The sequence below is a fragment of the Synchiropus splendidus genome, chromosome 1 (assembly GCF_027744825.2).
Source record: "Synchiropus splendidus isolate RoL2022-P1 chromosome 1, RoL_Sspl_1.0, whole genome shotgun sequence".
Taxonomy (NCBI): domain Eukaryota; kingdom Metazoa; phylum Chordata; class Actinopteri; order Syngnathiformes; family Callionymidae; genus Synchiropus; species Synchiropus splendidus.
The window spans coordinates 25063024-25090359 of record NC_071334.1 but is presented as its reverse complement, the minus strand read 5'-3'; positions in this window follow the sequence as shown (position 1 = coordinate 25090359).

Below are 27336 nucleotides of genomic sequence, written 5' to 3'. Positions count from 1 at the left end.
TAGAATTTGATTCACCCATTAAATTGGTTAGGTGTGGTGCCGCTGGAAAACGTCAGTGCAGATGAGTCTCCAAGAGTTGGTTAATCTGGTTACTTTCATGAAAGCAGTTTTGTGATTATGCTGTGGTCATGGAAATCTTCAAGACTGCATCATTGACAACGTGGTGGGGACTCTGTGTGTACTGGGCAAATCCCACTGAAGTGCTATTGAGCACAAGGAAAAAAGAGTTTAGATATGACATTGGCCCTTTTCTCATGGTCTTTACGACGGGTCTCAGATTAAAAGACCACATGCATGTACACACTAACACGTGACTTGAGTGACCACAGTGAAATCAGATACATATTTGCTCATAATTGTTTCCTCAACAGATCACCACATCCGCTTCTATCTATCGGTGTCTCAGTTAATAGAGCCAATAATAAATATTGAACGATGAAAGCATAGTATTGACTCACAGTCCATCGGGCTTCCCACCTAGTCTTGCTGTTTTGTGCCGAGAAGATGCTCTTTTATGAAACATACATCAATCGGTTTTGGTTTCTTCGACGCATAAATAAATGTGGCCGTAGACATCTGACATGTACCTCATCTTTCATGAGACTCTGACTGAATCCAAGTCCCCTGAAAGGATTTAAAGCGGGTCTGGCCGACCGTCCCGCATGTCGTCATGCCGATGCCATGTGGCATATGCTTGCATTTTTAGAAAACCCTGATTTAACCTTGAGGTCGATTGTGCTTAATTTCATGAGCCTAAACAACTGTGTCTTTTTAACCCTGACCCAGAGCCATGCAGTAACGTGCAGCCGTACACGAACCCTCCACCTCGCATAACTGTGACTGGGTACCAACTATGCATGGAGGCACTCTGACCAACCTGTTCTAGTTTAACCCCTGACTTGCCACCTGCTCGCTTGGAACACCAGGACTCCACGCAGCAACCTGTTCAGAATATTCTGGACTCCTGACATGCTTGACCTTTTGTGTGACCAGTATCTGCAGGTCAGGTGAGGTCAGCTCTCACACACGCAGGCGTGACCGTGCATGTGGACTCTCGCAGACGTGGACCTGAACCCAAATCTGGCCTTTGACTTACTGATCCTGCTCTCTGTTTGTAGTCAACCTCAACTGACAGAGGGCAAACTCAAGATTGTGGGCAAACTTGAAGAGTTTACTTGGAAAGGTTCGTGACCTGTGCTTGATGTTTGTTGTGTGTTGTGAAATGAAACCATTCAATGGCGACAACAGGTGAGATTTTTGTTGTTGTTTTTTTTTAAATAAATTGTTACCCTTGAAAAATTATTTTGGATATTACACTTCCCCTCAACAACTGCTTAATATTTAGATGCCTATCACAGAATTCTAGATTTTGTAAATTACAAACCTTTGCAGCTGATCTACATTCGTACGTTTTTAAATCAATTCATTGTCTATTGATGGACTATCCCTCTGTACTTTACAATGTGATTGTCTTTCCAGTTTTAAGATGGTATTTGCGAATTGAACCTTACCCTGAGGAGCTGTTCCTCCCAAAGAATCTGTTCAAAAAACTTTCAAGAAACGGTTTTGGTTGGCAGCTGTGTTACCGATTCACTTGGCCTTGTTTTTCACCATTAAATGATAGTATTGTAGCCGGAGATTACCTTAACAGAGAGAACACACATAGTCAAGACCTTGAAAATGCAGGTCTTGAGTACTACACTGTTAACACTGTTAAGCCCATACAACCAATATAGGTTGACAGGTGTGGGACACCCTGGAAAGCGTCAATCGCATTTGGACAGGGAAAGTGCCTCAAAACCATCAGAAGATGGCAAAATTAGCAACCCTCTGGAAACGTATTCAATTTTTCAGGACGTTCTGTGGAGAACCACGACCTTCGATCCTGAGATGATGCTCCCTAGGATTTAAACTCAAGCCCTTAAGAACCATTAAGACACCAGGCAAAGGGAATGCAAATGATTGAAGGGACAACTATCAGTCACTCGCTGCTCTCAGCTTCTTTTTCTCCTAATTTAATGGGGTCTTACAGAGTCTATAGGATGCTTTGGAATGCAAAAATGAATGAAAGGAAGCCCCTTCCTGGTGGTGGGGGTCCCCTGAAAGGACATGTGAATAAAGTGCCGGCTGAATCTGGAACTCAATCTCTATAATTGACTCATACACACAAGTCCTCATGGGGAAGCACAGGTCTGGAAGTTCTTTGTTGCTAGACCACGTGAATTTACAGACCTGGGAAGATTCCTGTGGATCTGTTTTTAAAAGGCATAACTGAGACAGCACATTATTCACGTGTACTGCTTGATCGTGTATGAATGAACACAATGGTGACACGGCAGAATCCTGACATAAACATGTTTTATTTTCACTGACACTTTTGAGAGGAGCCGTGCTGACGGGCCAGGTTGCTTTGTGAGTCCTCGTGAAAGACGCTCTGAAAGGGGCGAGCAGATTCGTGGCCTCGTGGATTTAGGGGAGTGAGTTTAGGGGGTCAGCACAGTCACTAAGGGGGATAAATGCTTCTCATTGTCTGTTCTAAGGAGATGCTCTCTGTGGGGAGTCTATAAAAAAAACAGTGGCAACACTAACACCCTGAGCTGGGGGGCTCCCCATGGGGACACCCCAAGATTCCTGGTCTGCTGGCAAGACACAGCTGAAGCTTTGAGGCACTTCCTCGCAATAAAAAGGAGGTTCAATACAGAAAACTTTTTTTTTTATTCCTTATATTTTTTTCTTTGTCATGGGCATTTATTTTTCAATGAACCAAGCTGAAATAAAGTGAAGATTTTGTGGTTTTGTACGTTGCTGAATGTAATTTGAGGTATTTTAATTACTGTAGTACGATGCCGTAACCATAAAGAAAATGCCATGCGAGAAGCCTTCTCTCATACATTGGAACCCCAAAGATATCCTGACCATATTTTAATCATTTCACATGTTTTATTTATGTTAATTCTTTGTTTCGAATTGTGACTTACGATGGCATCTCGCAGAGTGGCTGTGCATGCGTGAGAAGGTGTATGATTATGTATATATGGTGAGCAGGAAGCAGGGGGCCGCTGTCTCAGGGGCTCTTTTGTGGAATTTCTCTGGCCGCAGCATCTCTGAGCCTTGAGATCGGCAAACATGAAATCAAAGTGGAAAAGCTCCACAAAAGGGCTAGTTGGAGGATGACCGAGGACGGGGTGGGGGATGGTGGAGCAGGCAGGGACTTGGGGGGCTGGTCTCTGCACCCCAGGCTACCCAAAACACAAAAACCCACAGTCTGATGAAAAGAGGCCTTATGAAGACCTGGCTGATGTTCCTGAGCTGGATTTAGGCCCTGAAGTGAAACAGTACCAGCTTGGTTTCATTCATCAGCGTACCAGAGCTACAGCGCCACCTTAGTCATGAGTATATAACCCTACTTTCAACTACCAAACCTGACCTCCACATGAATTTGAAACTCAACAGATACAAGACTGTCCAGGTACCATGTTAAGAATCTGTTCTGTAATAGGTTTCTTCGCCAGGTGTTCCTCAGACATTGCGATTGTTTGACTGAGACGAAACCAAAAGAATTAGATGCTGAGGCAATGAAAACGTATCAGTTCAGAGAGTGCAGAAACTGCATTAAGGAAACTCCAGGGAAGGTTCAGGACCAAATAGCAAGGCGACATCTCTGACCTGCTTCAGGAACATTTTTGGGATCCCTCTCACCACGCTGAGGGGATCGGTCTCTCATGGAACACAAAGAAAAACCAAATCACTTCAATGGGTTTTGTGTTTTCCACCCAGAGGCCATCATTCTTTAGTCCAATGTTCTGCCTGCGACCAACGTCTTTAGTGTCATTTCCATTTAGCAAGCCCCAGGAAAAACATGCATTACATTTTTCACATCTTTATTTGAACTGTCAGTGGTACTGTACTGCGCTGATCCCTGAATGTCCGGGGATAAAAGGATGTCATGGTCCTAAATGGGATATCCCCTTCAACCAAGGGTAATGATGTTCAGCACAGAAATGATGCTCAAAAGCTTGTTAAGAAATCTCTGGCATCATCTGCAAATGTTCTCAAACAAGTGGTGGCTACTGTTGTAAAAGGAATATAAAACCTTTGCCTCTGACGTCTGACCAACATTGACATTTCAATTTGATACAATAAGTAGCTAATGCAACTCATCTTCTTCTTCTTCCTCCACCTTTACTGTCACATCCATGAGTCTCAGTAGTTGTTTTACCTGGTGCCTTCATCTCCAAAGGTTTCGTCCAGGCCCTGTCGCTCCTTTCCATGTGTCCAATGCATCTCAGTCTGACCTCCCCAATTTTCTCTCATAGCAGTGCATCATGGCAAACAAAAGCTACCATCTCATTAAGCCTCAGTCCTACCCAAATTCGTGGTTCCATCCAAAAAAGTAGTCCTCTGCGTCATCTAGTAAACACACCAACAAATACAGATGCAAACAGAACATGGGAAAATAAACAACAGGGTTTTCCATTCGTTACAAAAGGAGGAGAAAATGTCGTAAACATGTCATTTAGAAGCCAGACGACTGCGAAAACCACCAAACTTGTTCCGAACTTGGGATGTCCCATTAGGTCACCGCCGTGAGGTCACCGCCGTCTACTTCCAGCCACGATATGTGCGTGCTATCAACTAATCCCTGTTTTTGTGGGGACATAAATCAGCTCTCGCAGCAGAAGCCTTTACATTTTTGGAAGATAAATGAGCCGTAATTTATCTCCTCAGATCTTACGACGGCTGCAGTTGAAGTTGAGGTTTGGGATTAGGTGGATGGCAACGGTCCGGAAACTGCCGTTGGTGTAGAATTGATGAAATGTGTGCGTTCGACTGAATGTCTGTCGGCCAATTAGTGTTCCCTGGCTAATTTCCCTGCTGTAGCGATGTGGAGGTCTCTTTACCTGTGAGCCAACGCACTGACAGGCAGATATGCTGCGTGTTTACCCGCCCAGCCTCTGAGGTCATCTCTGTCTGGCGGCAGGGTGATTAATGTCTGAATGGTCCCCTGCTATTTACTTCACAACTGGCTAGTAGAGCAAAAAAGGAGGAGGGCAAAAACAAAGAAGACAAGATGAAGGGTGATCGAAAAATAGCAACAAAGTATTGCAAGCACTTGTTTCCTTTATGATGGGAATATAGTGGCCAAGACAGGAATGTGTGAAAACAGATCGTACATGTTCTGGGATTGGGAAGTTTTGACATTTATTGAATTGACTCAAACTTTTAATCGAGATAAGTATGGACAGAAAGAAAATAAAATTCTTGGCTGAAACGGAAAAATGAAAATTCAGGTAAACAAAGCCGAAAAAAGCAAACCAATAAAGCCTGTACGTGTGTCCACAAGTGTCCAGTAAATGAGGCCATAATATTTCAAGGTGAAAGTAACAAAAATCTGCCAATACAACTAGTGGGCAAAAAACACATTTTGGTGTCTCTAAAGTGAATTTATGTTAATTCAAGTGGAATGAGATAGTTTGACAAAAATAGGGCTAACAAAGTTGGTTCTGAGTTTCAGACAAATGTTTCAACAAGTATTACAATGAAATCATCATTTTAAACCAACAGGACCACATATATTACCTAGCGCAGAAGATTAGGACACTGTTTCATGAAAACTCAGCAACCCATCCCGTGTTCTTAGAAATGAGGTTACGTCAAAGTAACATCTACTTCTCAGCATCTTGCATGTTGCTTTATTCCTAAATCTAAATGTGTAGAGTGTAGTTTTCACTTTGTGGTCTGTCTCAACTTCTTTTCTCGGAGGATGCTTTTGTGCTGCAATTCAAGGAGAGATGTCAGCTAAAGAAGGGAGCTAATCTTCTCTATTAAGACCCACTGTTGTGACGTGGCTGTCACGAGGAGCACAAGATCCGTGCTGCAGCTAAGAGCTTCTGCGCTGAGGCTGATGTAAAGAAACTCTGCAGGTCCACTCCCTCTTGCAATTGCAACTAACAAATCACAGTCCGTCAGTCTCTCTCAGATGTACTGACATACCTCCATCCAAAAGTCTTTCGCAACTGCAAAATTTTGGTCTGAATATGGCTCAATTGTGCATTTTCACTTTTTTGCCTGAAGAGTAAGATTAAGTGTCAATCCATTCTGAAGCTGTTCTCACCCGATTTGTTCCATCAGGTGTATGGAAGGCATGTGCAAAGCTCCATGAACAACATGTTTTTGTCATTTTGTTTTCATTTCTTCTTTGACTTTTCAGTTAAAAAAGACTTCCACATCCACTTCCATGTTGCCTGTTATGTTTTCCTGTTGTTGTTATGTTGTTTCCTTTTCATTTCATCATGGGAGATTTCTGGCACGGAGGACGTGCTCCTGAATCAATGCTTGGACACTATCTTTATGTGTGGTGTGCTGCCTTGAGATTATTGATATTAGGATCAACACATTTTTTTTCATTGTGACAGCTAAATCCGTATCTAAAAAAATTGAAAATCTTTATGTGCGTGGGCCCTTTTTACATTGTTCTTAAGTCATAACAGCTACAAAAAAACGTATGCTATGTGTCCATTGCTTGTAATGCACATTTGATATTTGTCCGCTATGGACAAATATGTTTAATATCTAATACAGACATTGCTTAAAAGGCCTGGTTCATCTGTCTCAAGGTGCTAACCCTCGATGGTCTGAGTCAGAGTCAGAGAGTGTAACAGAACTGTCCTCCCCTTGCTCACTACAAGGTTGAGCAGTACTGGGCAGAGATCTGGAGTATGGGAAGTTAACTATGCAAACAAATGGTTCTTCAAAGTCGCATCAAAGGTAGGACAATGAAGTAAAATGTATTTGTGAAAGGGGAAGAGCGCTTCTGTTTTATAGGGAGAGGGTGGGAATGACTCCAGACCAGTGTGTTGTCTGGACTTAATTTGTGGAGTCATTATCAAGCTGTGTTCCGCAGCACAGATGAGCAGACACACGCCAGTGTAACCACACTCTGACAGCGTCTAGATATTAACTATATTAGATTTACTACCTCGTGCGGTTGAGACCCACCCAACACCAGTTTGTAGATTAAAGTAGTCACTGATGCTTTGCTGCTTTTAATTGGGAAATCATTCAATCTCTGTCCATGTCCTCTCCTCATCGCATTATTGATGAGGATTATTGATCTCGCGTATGACTCCGCCTCTTTTCACTCCGCTGCTGCTCAAGCAAACGCCAGATTTACACCAAATCTCCTGGAAGCATGAGGCAAGAGAGGAAGAGTCTGGCTTCTGCCGAGAGACTCGCTGGATATCATCCTCTGCAGAATCCCCCTCCTCCCGTCTACGTCTCGCGTGCTTACTTTTCATTCTTTGCAGAGGAAGATTTACTGTAATCTGGCAGATCAAAGACCAGCACTGCAATCCTATTCCCATAATCCAGTTTGATGGGGACTTTTGCACATGTAATAACACTGGCAATGAGGGGAGATCGCTTTTAAGACAAGTGTTTTTTTTTTTCTCTCTTCTGCTTCTCTTCGTGCGACTAATAATCATATTCATGATTGCTGAATCAAAGCAGGCTATTTTAGTCTCGGTCCTGATATTACATGTCAAATTTATAATCCTGTTTCATGAATTTACTGCGTATTTAAAATTTGTACTTGCCATTGCCTTTCCTATTATGACATAAAACTTTACTGCCTCCCCCCTACTTTTAGAAGGCATTATCTGTGTCACTTTCACTTTCACTATCACAGAAAAGGGAAACATTTAGTTCCAGTCACAGTTCCCTAAAGAAAATATGTGTTTCAGTGTCATCAGCAGCTAAAAAATATCCCGTCCTAAGTTCATATTCCATAGCATTTTATTTATTCAAACTTTGTCAAGTGACATTGGGCTTCTTCTGGACTGCACATGGAAACACATCTTTTCCTGTCCAAACTTTCAGGAAAAATCTACATCCACACCATTCAGTGGAAATGGAAAACATTGTACTGCACATGTGAGGCTTACAACTCTTTTAAATTATTGATCCAGATCCAGACCTGAAAAGTATTCATTTCTATGACTGAAAACGCTGGTTTCTAATGGATCCTTTGGTATCTTATCCTGTCTTGTGTTGGTTCAGTTCTCTGAATTAGGGTTAGGAGTATTCGTAGTACTGCATGAATAGCCAAGTGACTTGTTAGAGAAGGGGACAACTTACCTTTTTTGTATCACTGAAGAGGAGGGTGTGAGGTGAAGACCCTAACCCTAACCCAGAAACATATTTTAAAAACAGGCTGTGTCTGTTGGGTGTTGAAGTTGGTGTCCACAGATTGGATATTGTTCACAGGTCTTTGTAACTGTCAACTTCTGAACATATACTTTTCTGGAAGAATCAAAATGGAAATTACCCATCAGTTTTGTGGAGCTGTGTCATTGGTCAGTGACTCGGCCTCAGCCACTCACATGGTCAAGACTCGTCTTTACCTTATATGGAAGCTACGTGTTTTTCATGACAGCAACAAGGACACCAGAAGTTGTCTAGATGACTTCAATGACCATCTGAAGCTACAAATCTGACAATTCCTGCTCTCAAAAAATGGGATTGTTGTCATCTTTGAGACTTTCATTTGTTTTGGAGCCTTTCAATTGAATATTTTTCCCACAGTGATTGTCTTTCATTAGACAACCTGAACTCCGACTGTGAAATAATATTTGGTATCTAAAGGATTTAAAGACAAAAGGTGGGATTAACTTCATTTATACATTTGCTGAGGTTTGTCAAAAACGACCCCCTTTTTAGTCTTCAGCACAATCTGGGTTTGTTTTCCTTGCTGACAATCACGGCTGTATCACTGTCGTCTATTGTTCGTGGAAACCACAATTGTGTACATTCACTCCTACAAGTGGTGCATGTCACAACAACAAACACAACTCTTTTGTTTTCGTCTTCATTTTCTCCCAACAGGGTTAAAATGCACAAACACAGGCTATTTATTCATCCAAGATGGGCCTGGATCATTCACACAGCAACAGTAAAATGCAAATGTAAACTGTGAAAGTTGAGATCCAGAGCTGCTCTGAACAGGATTGAAAACATCCGCGTTTCTGTGTTCAGACAGTTCAGACTGTGATAAATCCCGCAGTAAAGTGCTCTCTCTAATATGCTCCGTTTCTAATCTGTTGTCATGAAGCTGCTGGGTTCAGCGGCTGACTTGAGCTCTGGATGATAACCTGCTCTCAACTGTGGAGTAGGCTGCCCCTGCTGGTGGCTTTAGGTGTTGTAGTGTCACCATTGAACATGCTGTATTTTGATGAACTAATACAGTATATGGGAAATATTGTAGAAACCATGAAGTCAAATGAGTTTCAAATGTTGATCCTGTAAACAAAAGAAAACCACACATTTGCACCACTATGGACACTATTCCAGACATGCTGCGCTAATTTTGCTCTTTCTTAAAAATAATTTGTTTTATGATTTTAATATAATTTTAAGTTATCTTAAAATTCCGATTTTTAAATGAAAGTTTAAAATGATTAAATGTCATGATTGGCATTTTTCAAATTCTGTTTACAACCTCTTCTGTTCAATCTTCAGCAACAATCTGTTAACGGATCTTTTTTTTCTTTCATAGATTTTCTTAATCAAAAAAAAAAAAAGTGAATCTCTGACATGATAGTGACCTTTATGTGAAGATACTAGGGAAGTCCATTGTGTGGATCTAGTGATAAATCAGTTTCTGTCCAACTGCTTTTACTTCTTTAAAAACATTTTGTGCATTTGCCAGATGTGAGCAACTCCATCTGAAATAGTACATTGTTTTCCTTTAGAGGCATTAAACCTAGTTCCGTCAGGTGACTCTGTAAAATCCAGATGTGAACTGAATGTATGTAAACCCAAGTGGAGTTTTGCAGTGTTAAGATAAAAAACTGGAGTTCTTCACCTCACCACATTTTGATAAGGGAGGGTTTGAAGTCTTGTCTGCAACTGCGCCTACTCTGTCCCATTACGCTGTAAGTAAATAAAACTTTTTAATAGCTTGGTGTCACAAACATGGTGAATGCAAACATCAGTTTTTTCACCAGTTTTCTTAAACTGGTGTTAAACGCCTGCAGGATAATGCTGTGACACATTCTGCATCATTTGGAAGAGTGAATTCAAAGGAGTGGACTGTTCAAAAATAAATATATACTTCAAAAATAAATATTATTTATTTTATTTGTTTTGTGTTCATCTGTATCTAAAATGATGATTTGTTCGCATCCAACCCCACAGCACCGAATCTCCATGGTAAATGTAGTGAGATTTCTGAATTCTGCGCTTTTGCAAGTGATGAGAAAGTTTTAAATCTGGAAATCAAGATAACTTTACAAAGGTTTTTGAAGTGTCTCTATTAAACATATTACATACTATTACATCGTAGCCTCCGTATCTATGAATATTGCTATTGACAGTTTCCAACTAAATTGAAACCTAACCAACTAAACCAAAGATTCTCTTTGGAGCATTGGTAAAGCACGGTGGACTGGGCGATCGCAGGGTTGTTGTCGACATGTACATGTCATGTACATCAAACAATTCTGATGTCAGATCACATGTTTACAGATGGCGTTTGTGACACTCTGTAGCAGAATAAAAAAAGAGACAGCACTGACTTCACAACGGTGTATGCATCATGTACCACAGAACAGGAGGTCAACATCGCAAACATCCATAAGGATGAAAAGTTGAACATACATCTTGTCGCCTGAATAGCCATTGAGTAAATTCTTTAGCATATGCATCTTGTGATGGAATATTTTAAGCTCCATTGCGAGTCTTTTCTTGACTCCACCCTAGAATGCTATGAGATTGAATTTGTTTATTGTTCAATTTCCTTTGCTTTATGTCTTGAATCTTGCTCGCCTCAAATGGCTGACAGGTCCGGGACTACGCAGCGATCAGGGGCTTAGTTGGGGTTAGCAAAGTCTCCCTAAACAGAGATGGATGGACGGCGACAATTGTGACAGGCTCAGAGTGTGTGTGCGCACAATCATTGTGAGTGTTACGCTGAAAAATAGCTGCGTAGCGGTGATGGAGGAGGCGCTCAAGCATCTTCTCAAGCTGTCACTCGGCACAGATGATTAATGGGCCACGCACAAAACCCGCCAGTCATAACCAAAGCACAGCAGACCTTCCTCTTCCTCCTTTCTCCTCCATCTCACCCATTTCACACCTGCTTCATGCTCTGAAGCTGGAGCAGTGGTTTTCCTTCTTTTTCTTCTTCCTGTTCCCAGCTGTGGGCTGAGCATCTGCAGCTTGGTGGAACTGGGCGGCGCCATGGAGAATCAGCTGATAATGGGAGCAGAAAGAGGAAGAAAACGTGGCAGCGAAACTGAGCGAAGTGTACAAATTGTTGAGTTACGTTTGTTCGGGGAAACAAATGTGAGCAAATCAGTGATTGATGAGAGTCGTCCATTGCAAAGTTTTCTTCAGATCATTTTGCCACAGTTTGGTCGTAAGAAACTTTAAAAGTAAATACACCACAGATGTTTTGAAGATGCTGCACCTTCAGTTAAAGACAGATTAGTTGGGAGCTGGACTTTCTAAAAAAAAAACAATACGACAACAACAACAAATGATCAATATGGTATGGATTAGGTGCCAAAACATTGGAAACCAGACTCTTGATTTGCATTTCAAAGGTAAAGTTCCAATATTGGGACCTTAAACTGCTTATAAGAAATGAGAAATTGAACAGCATTTGTTGTATAATGCACAGCAACAAGCGATGCATGAGTCGAGGCCATGTTTGAACAGCATGAGCCTGTTGTTGGCAGCCAGACGACTGAGCCACTATAACGCTATGTGCTCTTTCAGCCAGTTTGTCTAAAGGCACCAAGATGTTTACACCACTCATGAACAGTCAACATTCCAACTGCAAATCTCTGAATCAATGGTCATTGCAAAGCAGGCAAACAGACCACACTCCTCAAAAACAACACACACGTCCAGTTCCAAATTCATTCCACATTAACTGCACGTCGTCTCTCCAGTCTGGAGAGCGAACGCTCAGCTTTGTGAGCGGAGCTGATAACGGAACACATGCAACGTCAACAGCTTCGCTCGGACAGCTTTTCATGTGAGTTCAGTGAACATTACGTGGTTGAAACGGCCACTGAACGGTGACTGGTGAGCAAGAGTCAACAAGGCAACTGAAAGTCAACACGGGCAGATGGGTTGTGTGTCCTTGTAAAGTTTGTCTTCAGTCATCTGCTGAAGCATAAACACGAGGCAAATAGTTATGTTCAACGTTCACAACATTTTTCCTGCTGTGATTTATTCTAGAGAGAATGAATCATGTTTACCTTTTTGAGGCGATGAAGTACTTTGCCTTGCTGAATGGTTCGTGATCGGTTCAAGATGATGATGGGTAGAACATATGGAATCTTATTTGCTTGGGAACTACTCGGTCTGATGCCTCAGCAATAACGTGGAACTGAGGAGGCACATGAGGCTGAAGTTTTCAAAGTCACACACCAAGTCCAAATTCTGGGATTTATTAATGCATTTAGGTTAGTGATCATTTTGACTATAAATGTTTCAATGTACTTATAATCGGTTGCTGCAGAAAACCATCGATCGATGGATCCACGGAGACTCATGAACAAATACAGCTACCCTGACTGACAAGTAGGCAGAAATCTCTCATTCACATCTGAATATTCCTACAAGGTGCCTTTTGAGTTTTTGTCTTGAAATGTTGAACAGAGCCTGACTGTCTCCAATAAAACTGATAGTAACCGAGCACTCTTGGGACCCAATGTGAGGATGCTCAGGAAGCCTGCGTAGGGGGCATGTTAGCATTCTTTCTCCTCATGATCACTCCTCACAGTTTCTAAACTTCATAAAGCTGCCAAGATTTTCCATCACTGGAGTCAGTTGCTTCATTTATGCATGATATTTTGACAACTCAAGCTGACGTTTAGCTGAAGTCCAGGACTCATGGACAGGTTGGCAAACATGATGGAGTGTGCGACCTCCCCCCGAGGACTGGTTATCTGGATCTACTTATTTCATTGAGTCAGCCTGCTCCCACATGAAGTCTGTTGAGTCCAAATACCGTTCCACCAACACTGATGATCTTTAGGAGGCCTGCTTCAGGCAGCTCTGAGCAGCTTCTATCCAAAATCATGAGCCTCTTCCGTTCTGTGCAAATCATGAGAATGAGGTCATGGCACAGTTTTGTGATTAGTGTGTGCTACAAACACTTGTTTTATGTGGAATACATTAGATATATTTTGCATTTTTTTTTATTTTTTATTGAAGGGAGGCATTGTGAAAGTTATTTACAAGTGGTCCCCGCTATATGTTTAGTGAAAACGCAGTAAAAATAGCCAACACAAAACTCATGTTATTATTATGAGACATCGAACATGAACTTATGTGATCAAATAATTTCAACAAAATGTGCATTTCACTGATCTTGATGTGTTTGATGAAGCAATAGGGGTCTCACATTTGCATAAAAAGCTGGACTTATTAAACAAACAGGAATTGACTAGTCAGTTAGAGGTGATTCACGCCATGTATCCTGTGTTATTGTGCTGCTTTACTCAAGAGCAAATCGCTCAGAATGGTCAGTGACTTTGTGCTTTTGATATTGTGCCTGATGTCACTGTGAAATTCCACACATTATGTAACCCCACGGAGGTCGCTATCACATCACACACACTTTGTGAAGGAAAATGTCAGGAGACGTGTATGAGCTCATGTGTTGGGACTGTGTGAGCACGCTGCACATGCCATTCCTTTCCTCTGATGCACTGAAACGTATTTAAGGAGGTGCGCTTGTTAGCCTCTCCCAAAGTCGCATATGACCAAAACACCCTCACACCCTAAGGAGTCATATTAGGCAAGATGAGTGACTTCACTTTGGGTCTCTCAAATTCGTCCCATCTGCATGCATCATGAAATGATCTGTCCCCATGTTATTACAAGAACATCAGAATCACGCCAGTGGTGGAAACAAAAATCCATTTTCCATTTACAAGTATCCGAACTTCAGTAGGCACTGAGGAGGCTTTTTCCGAACTATTGCTCACCTCCAGACCCTGCCACTTCACACCACTTACTTCTTAGACCCCATCCTCACAGAGACCAAGTCAGATCTGTGTCAGATAGGCTTGCTCCAGCATCTGCGTATCCAGTACTTTTTGAAAATGGGTTCCAGAGTGAATAAACCTTAAATGCTCCCAATTGTTCTGGAGACACCCTTTGCCATTTTGGTATGTATTTAGGAGCATGCATTTGCAGGGAGCTATGCATTTTCTGAATTTCTCTCGACATTTCTGCAGGTTGTGAGGCAGCACGCTCAACAAACGGGACGTGACCAAACACGGCTTCAGTTTTCTATTATCTGTCATACCTTCTGTAAGTGCTCATGCTGCGCCCCGTGTGAATGAAAAAATACCACATGGCTGCCCGTTTCATCCCTGCCTAAAACCACCAGTGGTGCCCTGCTGCTCAGCGCGTGCATGGCACACTTCTCCACGCAGGCGAATGACTGTCTGAGTGGAGGAGAAGGGGGGAGGCCTCTCAGGCGAGTGTCGCTTCTTGTTGTTGTTTTAAAGAGCTCTTACAGCTGCTCCACTCGTGATTGACCCACTACTAGTCAATGTTCATGGGTGCCACAACAACCTGCTGAACCTCTCTAGCAACAAAGTAGACATGGCCAGGGAAGGAGAACGTTTACATTATAAGTGCTACAGCTTTCCTTGAATTTCCTATATGACACTCATGATCAAAACACTTTTTTTGTGGCACATTTTATTCACTTATTTAACTCTGCTTCTCCACTTGTCAAGCATTAATACATACACTGACCACCCTTCAACAGAACTATTTAATTTCAAATTCATAGAATAATGGTGTATCCATAACAAAAACATGACTTCAACTGCCGCCATAAATTCTCATTTCAAAACCGGTTCCTGTTGTCCTTGCTGCGGACCTCCCTCCTCACAGCCAAGCTGTCCCACTGAGATAAGCTGGCTGGCGTACTCATCATACCGGCCGCACCGATTGGACCATTATCATAAGAAAGAGGCTGAGAATCCAAGCGACCGTCCCTCTGGACGCCGATTCATGTTCAAAGTTGGGATTAGCAATCTCGGCCCTCAAATCCCCTCAAACATGCCAGGACTGCGCGGGCAAGCCTGTGTTACAGATAACACCAGCTGGGTGTACGGAGATGATGGCGACGGTTCGCCACATAAAAATACCACTATTCTGTTGCATAACAGGAGAATTGCTTCCAAATGTACAAAGGAGAAATTGTGCTCCATAATTGGAGAGAAAGAGTTTTGAACCTCAACTGGGGTGTTGTTTTTGAGAGACACAAGCATATATATTGACATGAACAAGGTTGGTGGAAGACATAACTTAAGCATAAGTCTGAACTACTGTAATGTAATCCAATAATGCGTACTTAATATATTATTATATTTTACAGGACATTTCAACAACAAAAGATGTTAGGACAACTAAAGACATTCACCTGTGAGATGAACGCCTCACACATGCGTCTTTGAAAATCCCAGTCTCCCTCCAGGTGTCTCAGTGATGGATGATTCAAATTTTGGCTCATAACTCTGGACCATATTGTTATAGAAACCTGAGAGCGGAGTAATTACACTCTCAGTGGGGGGACTTAGGCTCATTAGTGTCTTCGCCGAGGAGCTTTTGAGTTAAATGATCATTACAGAGTGTGAAGGCTGTGCTCCCTTTGTGTGTGTTTACCCTCAAATAATTTCCAGGTTTACATCCTATGTACTTATAAAACACCCCCCCTTCTGGTTCATTGGGGAGTCTTCTTTCACTGTATCTGTGAGGGACATGTGTTCCCTGAACCGTGTGGTCGATGGGTTAATAAGACAAATGGAGTCAACAGTAGTTGAGCTTGGTCGTCGAGGACATCAACGCTCAGGGTCTTTCACCAGCAAGTGAGGGCAGGAGAAATCCATATTTGAGATCGATTCTTTGTTTTATGGTGAAGCAAATAATGTTTTTTGAATGTAGCTGTCAACATGTCAATACTGTACAGCTTAATAAAGGAATGAAACTGTTTGGGTCGCTTCTCCCTCACAAGCGCAACACGAAGTGCTACTCAAAATAAAAGTAGAAGCTTAGAGATGGGGAGCCTAAGTCACGTGCATCTACTTCGACCTCACAGGACCCAAGTTAACAACGGGAAACAATGTAGAGATAAGAGTACGTTTTTTTTGTGATCTACCTTGAAATATGCCATAGAGCTCACATATGATGTCAGTGCCTTCCATTCACTTTTTTTCCAATCCTAGGTTCTGTGGACCAACAGAAAGGGGCGTAGACTTTGGCTCCCCATAAAAACAACGGAATCATATTAAAACCCACAGATACAGAATCTCATCACGTGATCGCTGTTGCTAGTTCTCTTTTCACTACAGAAGTCATCTCATCAGGGCCACGACACAGTGTTGTTCTGGATTCATCGACTGAAAATACCTTTATGGGGGGCAGAAGATAGCGTTCCATGTAAAACTTTGTCTACTGGCCAATGACCAAAATACAGTGGCACCTCGGTTCTCGCCCACAATCCGTTCCAGACGGCTGTTCGAGAAGCGAATTGTTCGAAATCTGAATCGATTTTTCCCATTACAATGAATGGAAAAAGAAATAATGCGTTCCAAGCCTTAAAATAGGCTTCTGTAGGAGTGAATGTAGAGTGTCTGCTGCAGGTGCGATGTTCCTCTATGTGTGTGGCCGCTGCATGTGGGAGGGGTTGCCCAGTGAGTGACGTCTCTCCAGAAGTGAAGAGGTGCCCGGTGCGTGTCCAGCTCTGAATGTGCGCTTCTGTGCAGTTTGGCTGTGACAAAGTCATAAACCAAGTAACGCTCTGTCCCAGACTCGCCTCATCCCTGTCCCAGCTCCAGCCCACAACAGGACATCAAACCCTGGAGTGAGCGCTCCAGCCTCAGAGGTGTGGAGAGCGAGCACCTCCCCTGTGACACTCTACCACGGTCCAGTGAGGAGACAGGAAAGGTTTTACACCTCAATATGAAGAAAAAACAGCCAGTAAATGTAGCGAACGGGACACGTCTGCACACAGAGGCTGCGTTATACACAATAACAAAGCGCCTCTTGGGTTAGCTGACTGGTCCACGCACGTTATGTTTTTTCTTGCTTTTTTCGGGGGCGTTCAAGTTCTGGATTTTCATTCGAAATCCAAACCAAAAAAATCTCAAAATTTTTGTTCGAACTCCGATTTGTTCGAATTCCGAGACGTTCGAAAACCAAGGTACCACTCTATACAAGTAGCCCATTTTTCCATATCATGTCTTCGGTTTCACTCGGTCTGTGATGTGCCGGGGCACATTTGTATGTCAGTGTTGTAACAAAACATATGTTCAACAGCAAAGAATGTCATTTCCTCCAACTGTGTTGGTTGGTTCTGATGGGACAGCATGAATCACATCGTGGCTGATTGACTAAGAGAGTCATTAAAGCTGAAAACAATTATGCAAATACAGCTGCATCTGCCTTGACATGTCTTGGTGCAAGATGTTGCACGGTATTCGTCATCTTCACATGAATACATTTTTCATTGAGAGTTTGTTTTGTGATCAAAAGCTGAACGATATTTTTGGCATGATAAAGATCGAGATTGATGGAGATCAAGAGGAGGACAACACCTGCCTCTAGTGGATTATTGTTTGATAATAAACTGCTCACGCACAGTTCAACTCCAGAGATCAGTCTTCAATGATTCAACAGGAAATGCTGACGAATGTTTTCAGCTAATGTGAGCTCTTGCTGTGAGACAGTAATTAAAACTGGGGTGAAGTTTGATTATGACGAAGTGATTTAAAATGACTTGTTTAAAACCAGTTTCTCCTCATGGGTTTGTTACGATGGAAAAAGATGTAGTTTAATGCTATTCAAAAAAAGAGTGGGGTGCAAAAAGAGTTGAACAAACAGTAACCATTTACTGCACAAAACTAGCAGTGGCTCAATATCACAATGTTCTATATGTTCGATATGTTTTAAGGAAAACACTGCTGCCACTGCTGTTTATGACTACAATAAAGATATTGAACAGAGAATTGTCTTTGCTTCATGTATTGAAAATATTTACAGAATGGGCGAGGTAGACAACAACACTGAAGAAAACAATGAAACAACAACTTGGGAATTGTTGAGAAACTCGATCTGCACTCAGAATTCTGAAAACAAGAAGTAGCACAAACAATTTCATGACAGCGTTAAAATAGCAATGACTGTTAAGTCATTTGAATACAAAACGTTTTAAATAAACTAAAACGTATATATATATGGGGAAAGCAATATATATTAAAAAGCTGTACTCCTGTAAATAGCAGAAAATGTGTAATATCACCATGGAAATGGTGCAAAAGGGACGTGAACAAAGAGAGAGGGGGCTCGTGTTGAACAAGTCTTGGTCTGTAATTGTCCAGACATAGGCGACATGTAACCCTGGGGCCGTACACTCCTGCTCTGGTTGAGACAATCACCAACAGCATCTTGAGCGGTTGATGAAAACCGGTCATTTGCATCGAATCAATGTGTCTTTTAATTATTATCTACTGACAACGGTGCGCTGGGAATCTGCTCATTAACACAAACTAGCCCTTAATGAAGTCTCTTATCATTAAAATTGCCGATTAGAATTGATCCCATATTGACCCCCTGCTGACTGACCTTTGGACCCCAGATACCAGTTACACCATCAGCCCAAAAGCACTGAGGAACATCTGCCACGCAAGAGAAGGAGAGAGGAGAGGCGCTCAAGTGGAAGAGGAGAGCGTAAAGCTCGGCAGCATTTTGTAGAAACATATATATATATATATATATATATATATATATATATATATATATATATATATATATATATATATATATATATATATATATATATATAAAATCCTGTTCCACTGATCACAGTGATGCACAACACACATTGCAGCTAGGATGATAACAACAACAACAAACATGGAGGAATCCCTGAACAAAAGCAAACAAAAGCATCTGTTTGCTTTTGTTCAGGGATGTTTTTGCTACACAATGACCAGGGTTTCCACTACTCTGAATGTACTTGAAATTCTTTTAAAATTGAAATTCTTATACAAATATTTTCAAGACATTAAAAAAGAGCTTTAGTTGAAATAAGGTGATATAAAAACTTGAATATAGCCACCATTGTGATTTATTGTGCCATTGTCAAACTGACAATATTTTATATTTTGTTGTTTAAATGTATATATGGGTCCATCATTTGATTCACTAATATACCAAATTCATTCAAATTGAAAAATGTGGCTTCTTGTGGCAAATATTCTTATGAGATTAAACTGTGAATAATTGAGATTAATTCATCACAAATTCTCTCATGAATTACTTTTTTTTTTTTTTGTGGAATCCCACCCCTAATATGAGGAGAAGAGTTTCAGAGAACACCACTGCCCTCTCGTGATTTCGGAGGGTCCCTCATTGAAAGGAAACGATGAGCAAAAGTTGTTTCCCCTCCTCTGTGATCTTATCTTGAAGTCTGCTGCTGCTCTGGTCTCTCATGTAGTCTCTGTTCTGGGAGTTGGAGCTGATACCCAGTGGTCATTACAGATGGCCAGAGGGCACCACCGTCCCAGATGACCCTACCCCCGTGCCCGGGGCTCACCTCTTTAAATGCTAATACCACTGAAGATCCTGCTAATTTGTATCAGTTCGGACTCTGGCTGGGTCGCCATGGTGCCACTCGGCAGGACGTCTCGGGTAGCAGAAGTGGCACCAGGGCTATCTGTTGTGCCTCCTGTCAGTATTTCATCTGGACCTGAGCTCCAGCTGGGACTCTTCCTCCAGTCATGACCCCTCAGAAAAGCACCACCGGGAGGTCACTGTAGCTCAATTAGGCCTCCAGTTCTGGACTGCTGGGCATTTAATGACACTGCTGTCGGCTTTAATAAGACTGGATTGGTTTTACATGGAACCAGCAAGTCATTTTGATGAAGGCGGCTGCTGGACAACAGCTCTAATTCATTAAAACATGAGTGTGGGACATTTTTTTTTACATTTGAAAGCAGATCATTTTCATAATTTTACATGTTGTTGCGTTTTGTTTTGGTTTCTACATGATCGCTGATATATATAAAAGCAAGCTATATCTCTGGTGTTGAGCTGGTGATTCAAACAGTCCAGATTGTTTTATAAAATAAAATAAAATCTTCAATTCCAAACCTCCATCCTGAACTCCTTGATGATATTTGGATGCAAATGGCGACAGCTTGAATGGGGGCGACCAATTGGTCTTAAGAGCCACGGCTACTATAATCCACAACAGTGGTCCTCAAATGAACCAACTCTCCACATGAAGACAAAGAGCCATGAAATCAGCCATTGTGTTGTCAATGAGCCGCTGTAAAAACACATTGTTTTTGTCAGTGCCAGTGGGGGGAGAGGAAGAGCCTTTCATATGGAACTTTCACTGTTGAGGACCTCCATCAGCAGATCACACCAGCCCTCCCCTCCCCTCCCCTCCCGCTCGGTCGAGTCTGTCACAGGATCCCGGTACACGATTGGAACGTGCTATTGGGTCAGAATGGATGCAGTTTGTCAATGAGAGGTAGAAAGGGAAAAACCAAATGCTTGTATCTTATGCTAGGCGAATGAGAGCATCATTTCTGTCTCACTGGTCTTCAACATGGTTGATCCCATTTGAATTATCCCATGTATTTTTACTTCTTTCTACATTAGAGATTCTTATAGACAGATTATACATACTTACATAAGAAAGTTATACTTATACTTAAGAAAAAATGTTAATATCTTCTAATATTTTCACTTTGTTGACCATGCTGCTAACAGTTGCCCTTCTAACTGAGCTTCATGAGGTAGTCACCTTTTGGAGAGAAAAAGATGAAGCTGATTGCAAGAAAGCCAAGTGTGTGCACTGCTGTCAACACAGTAAAAGGTGGCTGTTTTAAAGATTTTTTTTTAGTAATTTTATACTTTAGCTTCAGTGAGAATCTGCGATGTAAATTGAAATCATGAAATAGAAATCACAAAAGAACTGTTAAAAGAGAAGGAAGCTTTTGACTTCTAGTGTAGGTTAGGTCACTTTATTTTGTACATTATTAGTTAGTTAGTTTTGAGAACGGCAATGTTCTTTCCATATTGCTCAGCAAAAGCTGCGTGTCATTCCAGAGTGTGAAGGATGAACTGAACCTGTCCTGTTTGAAAAGTTATTTTAATAATGTTTCATGCCAACTTCTTGACATTAAGTGTATGTTTTTCAGTCCCAAACCTATATAATCCTGGATCTGTCTGTATATACTGACAGGGCATTGCGATGAGTTTCAATGCAGACATACTGTTTTTTTTAAAGTGAACTGAAAGCAAATTCTCTCTACCTCCTCAACAGTTAGCTCAGTGGGTAATGACAAGGATTTTGGCGACACATGAACACACACACACAAACACACTCACAAAGCTCACGCACACTGGACTATCTTAGAACAAATGTCACCTGTCAGGGTTTTTCAAAAGATATTTCTGTGCACCCAGAAAATGTTTTTAACAATGAACATTGGACAAAAGCGTGTTAAGGCCGATGCCGGTCCTTATTGAAGGTCAGCAGAGCAGTATGATCCACTGTCAGAGTTCAGTTGTGTTTGCAGTCCTCAGGTTAAAGATTAACACCCGCCCTCCCATCTCCTTCTCCTCCCACACTCACTTTCTCGTCCTTTGTCCTTCAAACCCGATTGCTGAATCAAAGAGGCCATTGACCAGACCTGGAGTTCCAGCACACCCCATTGCACATGAAAAACTGATAGGTTCCCTTTGAGTCCAGAGAGGTAAAGCCTGGAACTTTGAGGCTCTCATTGTGCCGGTGCACTTTGACACATGGCCACAATGGATGTCCTATCTCCATGTAGCCCAGAAAACGGGGGAAGAACCCATTCAACCTGCCATTAACCCTTCTGGAAACCAGAGAAAGGGGTAATTCCAGCATAACGCCCCGTCCTATACACCTCATCCACCATCCTGCACGGAGCGCCGCTGCCCTCTGGCAGTGCAACCCCCACCGGGTCCTTTTGTACGATACATGCAAACAAAATTAGGGCAAGTGAGAATTTAGCGCTGTTAATGAGTGGTTCTTCACCAAACGGTGTAGAGTGGCTGAAACTACTGGTTTAAGAAACTCCACTGACAGGAAGGCTGACTGTTAAAGAAATGTCCTGTGGCTTTATTTGCAGGTCGGCGGTCCCTCTCTAGTGGCTTAACCCGATCTCTCTCCAGAGGAACATGCAGACATCTGAGGGGATGCAAAGAAGACTGGCTGGCTTGTGCTGGGTCTTTTCTGAATGGCATTATAGATGCAAAACACCCAGACAGCTGATCGCCATAGCCTGCAGCGATCAATAAGTGAATGGAGACCAGGTGGCGAAGGCGTCATTGAGAAAGAAAGATGGGGAATCTAGAATTAGCTGCTGAGTGAATACACAATGGACTCAGAAAGTGTGAGATTGTGAATGTGACTGGATGCTTGGAAGCTTTAATCTAACACAAGCCAAAGAGAAAACAAGTAATAATAGTAATAGTGATAATAATAATAGTATATATATATATATATATATATATATATATATATATATATATATATATATATATATATATATATATATATATATATTACTATTATTACTATTATTACTTGTTTCTCTTTCTCTTGTGTTAGATTAAAGCTTCCAAGCGTCCAGTCACATTCACAATCTCACGCTTTATTATCACTTTAATAACAGTGAGAATAATATTATTCATAATAATAAAAAAGAATAAGAAGAATAATAATAAGAATAATGATCTTATTATTCGAATAATGGTTGCTCTCAGGGCAGTGATCAGTTACAATATCATATCTTTCTGTTCCTTTGGAAGTCTGTAGTGGGCGCTATAGAGGGCTGTGGGATAGTTCATCCACACATGAAGAAGCAAGTCTCTCACTGGCATTGCTGGGCCTGAACTCTCAGCATAGGCTGCCAGGAAGAAGAGACTCTGTCATGACTGACCCAGCTGGCTGACTCTGTTCATTCCGCTGTGGCTGTGGGGTGCACCTGAGACAGGGCCTTAGAGTAAACACTATTGTCAGCCATAAAAACTTCTTGTCTCTGAGTCAAGCAGCGTCAGTGCCAGCATCGTGTAAACAAATTCGACCCTACATGTATGAAGGATTCCATCTTTTGGATCCTATATTGCTCGGATGGCCTGGGTAGAACTGGCTGAAGTTTCAGGGAAGAGAAAAACAGTGCGTTCCCTGCATACCTACTGCACACATGACTTTAAGGGAGTAAGATAAGAGAAGCTGATCGACCAGAAGGACAGAATACATCTCCACTCTGGCTTCAGAATGTCTTGAGATTCTTCAGTCAGGGTGCTCCACATGGCTTAGAACACAATGACAAAGTCAGCTTAGCTTGCAAATGCAAAAATGTCATTATCTTCTAACAGAAAGTTCCATGTGGTGTAGCACTTGTCAACTTCGCTGACCCCAGATGTTTCCCAGATGCAGGTCAACATCAGCGTGCGGTGTGAGATGACTTACAGCATGTAGTAAAAAAGCCATCACGGAGGTTTAAACTCCTGCTTGCAGAAGATTGAGTTGGGTATTAAAGGGTTGGGCTCTAATGTCATGGCAGCTCATTTGTGAGAGGGTTTGCACATTAGTCTGAGGGGTGTCACTGGGGGAGGGGGGGTCCTGCTCTGGATCACTGGAAAGTGTTTAAGTGACAAGTTAAGGTTTCCAGAGTTATTGCCACCAGCCAGTTCAGGAAATGACGGCTGCAAATATTCTCATGTCGTGCTTCTCCCGTGCAGTTTGTTCCAGAGCTGTTATGTTCACTTTGTGGCAAATGTTCCACACTGTTAACTTTAATACGGGGCGACCAGGTCTGCACTGGAATCATCTTCTGTGTTATCAAGACCCTCAAAAGCCCTTGTCATTGCTTATTCTGGACTTTTTAATTAGATATAGCCAGTGAATCTTTAAATTAATGAAAAAGAAAATGGGGCAGAGAAATGATGGAATGATATTTCACTTCCGCAATCACGTTATGAGTCCCTGCTCAGGAAGGGATTGGCCCCCCCCCCCAAAAAAAACGGCCTCAAATGCATTAAAATATTAGATTTCTTGACATATAAATCGTCATATATAGCTTGAATTGTCATTTTGCACGTGTAACATTTGATACATAGCATTTGAACAGCAGTGTAAAACTCAATGCAGCTAAAAATGACAAGCTTTTTTGAAACTGACCGTTTTAATGGAAACGTCATTTCACCTTTATTTATAGATGCACATCAAATGTATAGCATGGGACTTGGTGCACTATCTACCAGTGTTTCATCCATGATTTGATCGACTTTTCTTTAACATTAAAATTGAGAATAAAAGAACTGAAACCCCCAAAAAACTGCTTAAAACACCCCCAGGTTTTCTGTTTTTCAGAGCACGTGAACAGGGCTGCTGTCCACTCAGTGCCCCGGGATGGAGCTAAAAGACACAAGGGCCCCCTAATGGACTGAGGGCAGACTTTATTATTTTAGCCCAACAAACTGGCCTCCGGAAAACACCCCTCCGCCCAAACCAAAGCTGAGGCCCATTCTGTAAACCAGAGCCATAAAAGCCAATGAAGCGGAGGAATATGTTTGCCATATGGCCCCGAAAGAGAACGGAAGATATAGTGAGATGTGCATCGAGAGAGAGGGGTCTCCCTGAATTCCCACAGCTGCAGTGACTAAGTGAAATATCTGAGAGGTGGCGCTGTGAATGTTATCCAGATGATGGTGTTATGTGTGATTTACAGCTCTGAGCTGCAAGTGCACCACCATGGCCAGGTCCATGTGGAAGGGTATATGGCTCCCCTGTAGATTCAAACCAACAGGGGAAGTTAACATTAAGATGTAATATTAAGACCATTATTTTACCTTTCTTCACCAGTTTTGTTTTAAATGGAAATGGCTCTGCAAAACTACTTCACGGTCTACAGTATACACTTTCACACGCCTCTTTGCAGAGACACCAAACAGCTTAAAAAGTCTGATCTCCAATCCAGTTGCACAAGGAGAAGACAGAGTTCTGTTGCTGAATGTCTTACAAAACAATTGAGTTTCAAGTCCAAAATCACCTTTTTTCTGTTTAGAATGGGGGCCAATGCCATGATATTCCCTGAGGTGTCTTTGTTGTTAGTGTGTGGATTTATGAGGATTCATCGAGTCATTCAGGGAGTTTTTACAGCCACCACCAAAGCTCTGTCAGATGAGTCTTCTGCCTGCACTGGTTGGTATTCAGCTTGAATGAACTTGTTTAGATAGAGAGAATAGCCTGACCTCCATCCTGATCATGACTCAAAGAAACTAGTGCTTGATATTGGACCAGTTGAGCTGCATGGTGCACTGTCATAATTTATTTTTTGTTTTGTTTTTTTCTGAAATATACAGAAAACAGGACAATAACAAATGAAACAATGATAAAACAAAGTACAAAGGACAAAGTATCAAAAAGAAAAATGCTACATCAATTGTTAATACAAGGTCCATCAGCCGAAAGCAGTTTTGCTTGTATCCGTCTTGAAAATAGTAAATTTGTCTGTAAACATCTCTTCTTTCAGTTGGAGTACAGATGTCATCATGTCCATGATGTTTATTTCTCTCTGAGTCTTTATCCAGCCACTCAAAGATGGTGCTGTGTTGTAGCAGTTCATTGGTTTGGTGCAAGCAAGCAATACTATGTTTAATGGGTACACATTTTTTTATTGCTCAGAATTTGTTTATCTTTCATATATAGGATTCACTTCCATTTAGAGACTCCACCTTCCCTCAGTGACAGCACGGTGTTGTCGCATCTCAGTGCTGCAGCGTTACAGCGAGGAGGTTCTTCTATGTTGAGTTCGAATGCTCTTGCTCTGCTTGTATGGTTCGAGAACTCAATTTTCCTCCCACTGTTCGAATACATACCAAGGTGACTTCCCTGCTTTAAATTGTCTGTGAGTTTGCGCTCTGTGATGAAAATGTCAGTGAAGTGCAGTCAGTGAAGATGTCTGGTGCTCTCAGACAATACTGTGCCACTTACACCTGAAAATGATAAGCATCTGAAGATGATGTGAAACGAAAACCCACCGCTTTTCTCATTGTGGAGCTTTCACTGTCATGGCCTGACATTCTTAGTATAGAGTTAGACACTTGACATGAAACAGGTCTTTTATTGATACTCACATGTGACCATATTCGAAACAAATATTCCAATAAAGCCCTGAAAATGTCAGTTGCCTTTGAGCTTGCCTACAGCAACTTTGTGAAAAGATGAAAGATCTTCACAAATTCAAACCCAGCTCATGAACATGTGTGCCGTCCTTCTGAAAATCAAACCCGCCTGTTTCCACACATGATCCATGTTTCAGGGCAGATGCTTTACAGTCAAAAGGATTTCAATTTTATAACCATCGGAATCCTTTTGATTTTGCAGCGAGGATCCATCTTGTTTCATATGCTGCTCGGGTTCCACGGCTCGCCGAGCTGAATGCTTGAATGTTCTCCGATTGGCTGCAGCTGCTGAAAACATATTAAATAATCTCTAAATCGTCTGCAACACAGCTGTGCCAAAATATCACAGAATGACATGAATAAAAATATATTTGTAATGGGAGGTTAATTTATTATTATAATTATTATATATATAATTATTATTCTATGTTCACACTCTTTTGGTGGGGGTGACCAAAGACTCAGTTTATGACAGTTTGCAATTGCACTCTTTCACCAGCGTCGCCGCCAAAAACAAATATTCTTGAACTACGTATTGCTGCTTTAAGGTTTCATCGCTGAGCTATTATGTCTTCAATTCATTCAAGCCAAAAGAAAGTTGTACTGACCTGGGGCTTAAATGTTTTTGACACGATGCAGATCCCAAAGCTGACACACCCTCAGCTCCTCTTGATTTTCTGTGTCATTTCACCCAAATTGAGTTTGATCAATGACAAGACCTGAGGTTGATTAAGTCTTTAGCTGTCAATCTTTGCTTTGATTCTCTGAGAATGATGGACGTTGGTGGGGTCAGAGGTCAGACATATGAGCCCATGACCGTGGCTCAACCGTGACCTTGGTCTGGTGGGTCCAGAGGTGTTGGCCTTGTATCTGAATGAACTCTTTCATCCATATGACAAATGAACGATTGTTTCATCAGGGCACTTTGCAACAGTGCTCTGGGGAACACAGTTTGCCCCTAGTGGCCACTGATCATGTTCCAAAAAAAAAAAAAAAAGAACACAAGGGATTTGTGGGTTCACAAGCCTTGTATCATGGTCCTCCTTTGGTAGGGATGGTAGAGCAGAA